We start from the raw sequence: 7,727 nt of genomic DNA, 5'->3' as shown, positions 1-7,727 counted from the left end.
ACACTAACTAACAAGGGTGGGACTCCTGCAGAATGGGTGCTCCTCAGCTGACAAAGGCCAGGTTTCAGGCCCATCTGCTGCACTAATGGGCAGAGCTCACTGTGACCCTTCCCCAGTGGAGCATCAACTAGGACAGTCCATTGTCTCCTACAGGGTGCCTGCCTTCAGAGTGACATCACCGGCACTGCTGCTGCTCCTGCTGCTGCTGCTGCTGCTTGTTGGAGGAGCAGCCGGCTTATTCTCCACCACCAGTCCATAAAGTAATATCTGCTCAATGAGGATTTTCCCTCATGGCCCAAGTAACATGGCAGATTTAAAAGCATTAAGCTATATGACATGACACACTCTACATAATGATTATCTCTCTAAATGGTTGATTGATACACTGCAGACTTTTTCATTAATAGCTGAAAGAAAATCGCCAGCAGCAGCAGCAGCAGCAGCATGCACTCCCCCAAACATGAAGCAGCACTGCAGTATAACATTGTGTGGTATCATTGATATTTTGGCTGGTTCCGAGCTCCTGACTGAGCCACCCACACAACACCCCGATGACTACACACTCCTGACAAACCAGCACCACATTAACACTCTCCAGTCTTCTTCATCTGAACAGATCCACGCACAATATCCATCTATCACACGCTGAATCTTGGTTAGTTAAATCAACACAGTCACAAAAGGGGGAAAAAAAGTTTCATCATGACACTACACTTCTCATTTATGGTGGATGAGTGTGGCCACATGGCACAGCAGCGGCTTAAAACGCAAGTTTTTCTTCAGGTGGAAAAAGAAAAGAGGGAGTGGAGGGGGAGCCGGGGCTGTGCGCACACCTTCTCTCAATCCACCTGCTCAAACGCACAATCTGAAAAACCCTTTAAAAAAATCCTTTTCTCCACTCATCTATTCTCTGACTTGCCCACTCCGAGTAAAAAAAAAATACATTACTATTTAATGATTCCTTGTGATCAGTAAAGTCTGTGTAATCCCAGCCGGTAGCGGACTCACCTGCGTCGCTGCTTGCGGAGTGAAGGGAGTGTGTGCGTGAGTGAGTGTGTATGTGTGTGGGGAGTGGATGTGAGTGTGTGAGTCGATGCTGCAGGATAGAAGCACGCCGTCTCTCCCCCTCGCCTTTGTCTGTCTGCCTCAGTCTGAGAGCCGAGCCGCTGCCTGCCTCACTGGAGGAGCCACTGGGTCCTAAAGCCAACGAGCGGACCCGCCCACAGTGGGAAGAGTGGAGGTACCGGTCAGTCAGTGTGGCTGCCGGGGTGGAGTCAGTCTCACCAAAAGGTAGATAGATGATGAAAGCTGACATGAATCAAATGAGGATATTATTTACAGTCATGGATGAGAGATGAAAGAGCCTTTGAGAGATCTCATGACACCACTGTGTGAAGCACTTCTACTTTCTTTCAGGGGGTGAAAGTACATTTACTCCTTGATATGTCTGATTTCAGATCCTTATTGAATTCTTTTATCACCCTACAAGGCTGTGGTTTCCTGTCCGTTTGTGTGTGTGTTCATGCAGTCAACCAAGTCCAAATCATCACGAGTGTGTCCCTTTGAGACAAACCACAGTTTGATGCTTTTGGTCTGTTGGAGCTCTTTGTTGGTCCAAGATTAAAGCTTTAAAAACCTCAGTGCTTGTGTTTGACTTCCCTTTCTGCCTCCACTAAAAGGGGAGTGTGTCATTGTCAAGCACCCATGTACACTTATATACTCTGAGACACATTTAATTTGCTTTCTTACTGTTGCATTTGACAGAACATCACAGTGCAGTCTGAAAATACTGCCGATTGCAAGTTGTTGCACTCGGTCTAGTAATTTTAACATTTGCAGCCCCAGAGGGAACAAATGTCTGTGGTTGATTCTGCATGAACTTATAAGGCAGTTTGTCATTTCAAAGGTCTTACACAAGCAGGGGCTGAGGAAACCAAAACATCTCAGTATAAAGCCAACATTGGTCACTGCTCCACAGTGATGTCATATCAAATTACAAGAAAGGGATGTAAACTTTTCTCAACTCTGTAGGCGATTTGAGAAAAAGAAAAAGCCTGTGTGCTATAGTTATTGTAGTGCTGTATCGATTTCACTGAAAGCTCTGTCAGGCCTGCTGCGGGCTGCGTCATACATAGGGGAAAGGTGAGATGTAGAGCTTCAGAGGTGTCACATGATCCTCCCACCAGGCTGAAATCTGCCAAAAGAAACACAAACGTAACATCAGCCCAAACATCCCCAAACAAATGAACAAATTCCTTGGACAGAAATGACCACCGGGCCTCAAAACTGGGCCACAGCAGCACACATGTATAAGGTTGCATTAGGTTTAGATTTAAATCTTTCTACTACTTGAACAGGACTGACTGTAGGATAAAGACAAGATGATAGTGTCTGTGATACTGATTCATTTCTCTGAATAAGGTATACTGTGTGAGATACAGTATTAAAAAAAAGTTAACTTCACGAGTCTACTCTGATATAAAATATTTATTCCTCACAGTCTCAAAATGCAAAATGAAATGATAATTTCAGATGACACAGATTTTAATGCCTCTAAAGTCGAAGTTCTGCTGATACTGGCTCTGGGATACTTTCTTCATACACATCGACACAACTCAACTTACAACCAGTTATCCCAAACATCCTCATCTCTCAGTGCATCTTGTGGCCAGAAAGTTAAAAACCATTTTTTACACAAATGAGATCTTGCATATTGAGAATCAGATTAAAACCATGTTACAGTAGACCATGTTAATCAGGCAGCTATAGCAAGAAAGTATACTAAATCTGACTTTATGAGTCTTCTACAAAATATATAACAGAATGAAAATATGAGATTGAGGGGGGAAATTAATTTTAAGAAGATGAATAATTAAGAAAATACATGATTTATACTTTGGCAAACAAGTTGATTGATTAATTGCTCCAGTTTGCCTCTGCATGCATCAATAAGTAGGTTTAGATGGGAGGGCCAATGGGTAACAGGTCTCTGTTTTTTAAGAGCCAACAAAAGGAGTTGACTCTTTTCACAGCGGGCTGCACTCTCTTTGTCGTCTATTCCTCTCCCCTCAGGCAGAAAAGCCTCACTTTAAAAACTCAGCTGTTGTCACATACTGGAGCCTCTCCTTTGCATGTCAAGCATAACTCTAATTCACTCTGATCACTGGCTGCTCCACACCTCCCTCAGTGAGCTCCCCAAGGGCTGCTGTCCCCAGCCTGCAGTCTGACGGAGGGGAGGGGGGAAGAAAGTGTCAGTACAGGAGGCAGTTACTCGGGTGGGAGGAGATGGAGGGGTGAGGGGGGCATATGGGATGAGGAGGAGCAGATTTGGATACTTGGCTCCCGGTTGGGTGCTGTGTCACATCGTGCTTCGTGCCAAAAAGTGAACATGTAGTCAGTGACTTTCCAAATCTGGTCACATACAATAATTACTTTTTCAGCTATGAAACGAGTGTCTCAGCTCGGCTTAGGATATGATGAAGGGAAAAAGGCCTCTTCATATCATATAATGTATTGTTCAGTTTCACAGACAGTTAAACCAACCAAGAGTAATGTGACATGCACTTTCAGGAGGAAGTGTATCACACTGAATACATTTGATATCTTCTGCCTTTTGGCCTTCTCGTGTTTCACCAAGGTTTTGCCTACAAAATGAGTGGAAATGGAGATTTCTCGGTAACACAAAATAAAACAAAACATAGTGCACTGTATCATGTGGCTAAAATGTAATATAAGTCCGTATGGGTGCAACCAGTCCAGGCCTGCACACATACACACAGGTTTTCTGCCTTGTATCTTTAAATGATATGAAGGTAAGGTAAGGTAAGGTTTTAAGTATTCCAGTAAATAGAAGTCCCACTCTGCTGAAATCATTCAAGATGAACAAACTGACACGACCTTAACACATTTTCACGCATCATTACCGTCAAATAAAAAGCCCCATAATAACAGAACATTTCAAGCTATTTAAACTCTGTCATTTACTGTAAATGTTTAGTGAGCAAGATTAGTCACTATTGTCCTTGTTGCTGTTGCTGTTGACTAACATTTCTCAATCTTCTTATTTTAAAACTCATATATAAACTGTATAGCATGGGTTCAAGTCAGGACAGCCAGAGTTTCCAAGGCAACAGGCAAATAGATAAATAATGTACCACATCTCTTTTTACCCCTGTTGTGTCATCAATTTAAAACATATAATGATATCATATATTCAATATGTCATTCAATCATATGTAAATCCACTCCTGATTTGTTTTATGTAAATGTAAAAATACCCAGTTTCGGTGAGTGTATTTATGTCTCTGGATCAACAAACCGGTCCACACAGCGAGTACAGTGACAGTTTCAGAAAGAGTGCTGTGCTGGCTGTCCATATGACAGCACTAGGTGGACTGCAGGATAAGCATAAGTGGTTCACAGCTGGTGTCTGGGGGAAACACGAGAGAGGGGTGGAGAAGGCCGGCCGGCGAGGGGCGGGGAGGGGTCTGGTGGCAGTAGCAGAGGGGGGGGTTTTGCAGCCATGACGACTGATGGAGGAGGAAGTAAACAGATGTCCACAAGCTGGCAGACAGGCCCGAAGTGGTCGAGGCGCTGAGAGACAGGTGGACATCCAGGAACACAGTGGGACTGCAGAGCGACCGTGAAGCCAAGCTGAGCTTTGTATGGAGAACACAAGCACTGGAGTCTCATAAATAAATCTGTCGTCGTATAATTTAGTGAACTTAACATGAATGAGGCCCCGCATCTTTAGGATGTGTTAGTGGGATTGAGGTAATCATTGTGGGATCAAAACAAAGGTTTTTGCTCTGTGTTGTATTGACACATTAATTAAGTGCATAAAATGAAACGGAAGCACCAAACGCAGAATTTTACATGTCTTCATTATCCTAATTGCTCTTCTGTCTCTTCCAATTTTTGTACAAGATTATGAGACTCAGATGATGCACTGAGGAAGCATTCATCACTGTTGCTCTCTTAACCCACTTACTAAGCATTTTGTAGAGTCACTGCAGCAGCAGCAGCAGCAGCAGTAGTCTGGGGGTCCAGACTTGAAACTGGAAAGCCATCAGTTTAAATCCCCTGGCAAGCTGGTGAATCTGAGGGCAGGAAGTGAAGGAGACGTGCTGTCGCCTCCCTCAACACTAACTGTCAACATGACCTTGAGCAAGGCACTTCAAACCAGCTGCTCTGGTGCACTCGTAAGATGGAAGTGACTTGGTAGGACACAAAGAAATACTCACTGAAGAGGAGAAAATAACATTTGAACAGGTGGAGGGTTCAAGGTGAGTCGGAGCAAACCCCATGCTGCCCTGATGGCTGTGATGTTCAGGAGACAGCAGCATCAGTGTGATGATGGAGGGAGGGGCAGTGATGAGCTACACTAGCGACTCTGTCCAGAGAGGATGAATAGCTCAGTGTGTCTGTTGGCGCGACTCTTAATGGGCCACTACGGGGGAGACAGCCAAAACATGTGTGTTAGTCCATGAATGAATGGATTAATTTGTTGGTTTAGAAACGAGTGGATTAAAATGTGGATGACTTGTTAGTGTGTAGCATGTCAAAAAAACAAACACGTCCCAGTGACAACTGCTTTCACACAGTACGTTTTGAAAGTTATGGGTCAGTTGCGATGACATCTCAAGAGCAATGTCACCATCATGGCTGAGATGGACTGATTAACTGTCAGTCTAGTCCCCACTTTGGTCCTGAACAACTCCCTATAATCCTGCATATTTTGCAGTGCCACACTCATGTCTGCATGTCTGCTTCATAGTGAACTGTCTCATGGATTGCAATGACATGTTGTACACGCATTAATGCCCATCTCAAGATGAATGTATGTGATCTCACAGCAGTAAGAAAAAGGCAAATGTTAGAAGTCATGGGCGCATGATGTCTGTCCGACTACCCATTTCTCCGACCATACATTTCTTTATTTTTGCGTCCATTAGTCCGACCTCCCACTTCTCCGACTTAAGTAGCCCTAACCCTTAACCTTACCCTAAACCTAACCTTAACACTGTAGAATGGGTAGTCGGAGAAATGAGCCGTCGGATTTTTGGGCAGTCGGACTGATGTATGCTCCCCAGAAGTCATAGCAGAGTATTATACACTGTAATTATTTATGTAGCCTAGTGCACATCACTTTTATGTTGCAGCAACTGGAGGAGCTTGTCTTTCTTACCATAACACATGGAGTTGTGATTTTTTGTTGATAGCCTATTGTATTTTCTGACTCTGCAAGTAGCCTACAACATGTCCCACAATGAAAGGTTGGAAAACAGGCTACCAGAAAATATACCTAAGTAAAGTAGGCTACAAGTAGCCTACCTCAAAAATGTAAATATTATGCAAAGGTAACTGTTTTGTTACTTTCCACTGCTGCTTCTTTATATCACCGTTCTGTGTTGTGCTTTATGTTTAGTAATTAGCAAATGTTAGCATACACATTACACCTGCTAAACATCAATTTTAGTGTTTTCTTTGTAACATGTTAGCATGCTGATGCTAACATTCAGCTCAATTCACTTCTATTTCAACAAAGAAACAAGGCTGTGGACTTTTGCCTGGTTTTACTCCAAGAAGAAAGTAAAGGAGGTAGCAATCAAAGAAATTGAAACTCAGATTTGTACATTAGATAAAAAATTATATCCTTTTTCTTTCTGTCTTAGTTCCCTTAGTAACATTCCTCAACAGTATTAAAGAATAAATGGATGAATGAGACTGTGTGGGTTAATATTTCTGATCCATGAGGGTTTTAACGTGTGAAACTGTTTTAATTACTTAGGCTACACCCAGTCTGCCTACAGCATGACTCATGATGGTGTGATGGTGGCGTTGCAGTAAAAAGAGAACGATGAGCAGGGCAGACCTCTGTAGTAATGGCAGCATCATTAAACAAGACCTCATCAGTTACCATGGAAGCTTATTCATAGCCGGAAAAACCTTGAGAGGCTTATTCTGAGCCTAATCAGCTGCAGCCTCCCTGGGAAGACTACGATGAGCAACAGAGGGTGACGTCATGTGATGTGTAGTTTGTGAGGAATCTTTTTTCATCCTCAGAGACACTAAGTAACCTTCATAATTATTAATTAAACATCGGCTGAATCACACGTGTGTCATCATGATGTGTGTTTACTTTTTTTAAATGCTTTACTCCTTCCTCAATTTTCCCATAATCCCATTCTCCTTGCATCTTTGTTCCCTTGCTTTATTTGCTTTATCTCTATCATGAGGAAAAGGTATTAACCATCTGGCGTGTTAGAGTCTGTGTTGGTATGTGGGAGACTGAATAACATTAGGCTACCTGAGTATCTAAAACATGGTGGATGAAGTAAATCGGGTCTGTAGGTGGATGGCTCAGTGGATAAGTTGGAATAAGGGAGAGAGGATCCAAAAAAGTAAAACATGACCTGGATTTCCTTTATGCTCTTTTAAATCACCATGTGGGGAGTCACCATTGTGCCATCTCAAGTAGCTTTGTCTGCTCGGCAGATTTTCTAATGAGGGGCTTTTGGAGGAGGATGACAGAGCGCTCTGCGTGCTCTGTCGGGGAGGAGGGGCATTTAAAGGAAATGAGCAGTGCTCTGTCCATGGATACCCCTAATACTAGATCCCCCCTACTCAGATACCCTGCTGGCAGCTTGGTGGTACCATTAGGACTGAGAAGGGTGGCATTAGTCTGAAACTCTCATTATGTCAGATACGCTGAAAACCCCTAATCT

Source organism: Trachurus trachurus (assembly GCF_905171665.1).
Source record: "Trachurus trachurus genome assembly, chromosome: 14".
NCBI lineage: Eukaryota > Metazoa > Chordata > Actinopteri > Carangiformes > Carangidae > Trachurus > Trachurus trachurus.
The sequence above is the reverse complement of the archived record's forward strand: the minus strand, read 5'-3'. Positions refer to the sequence as shown.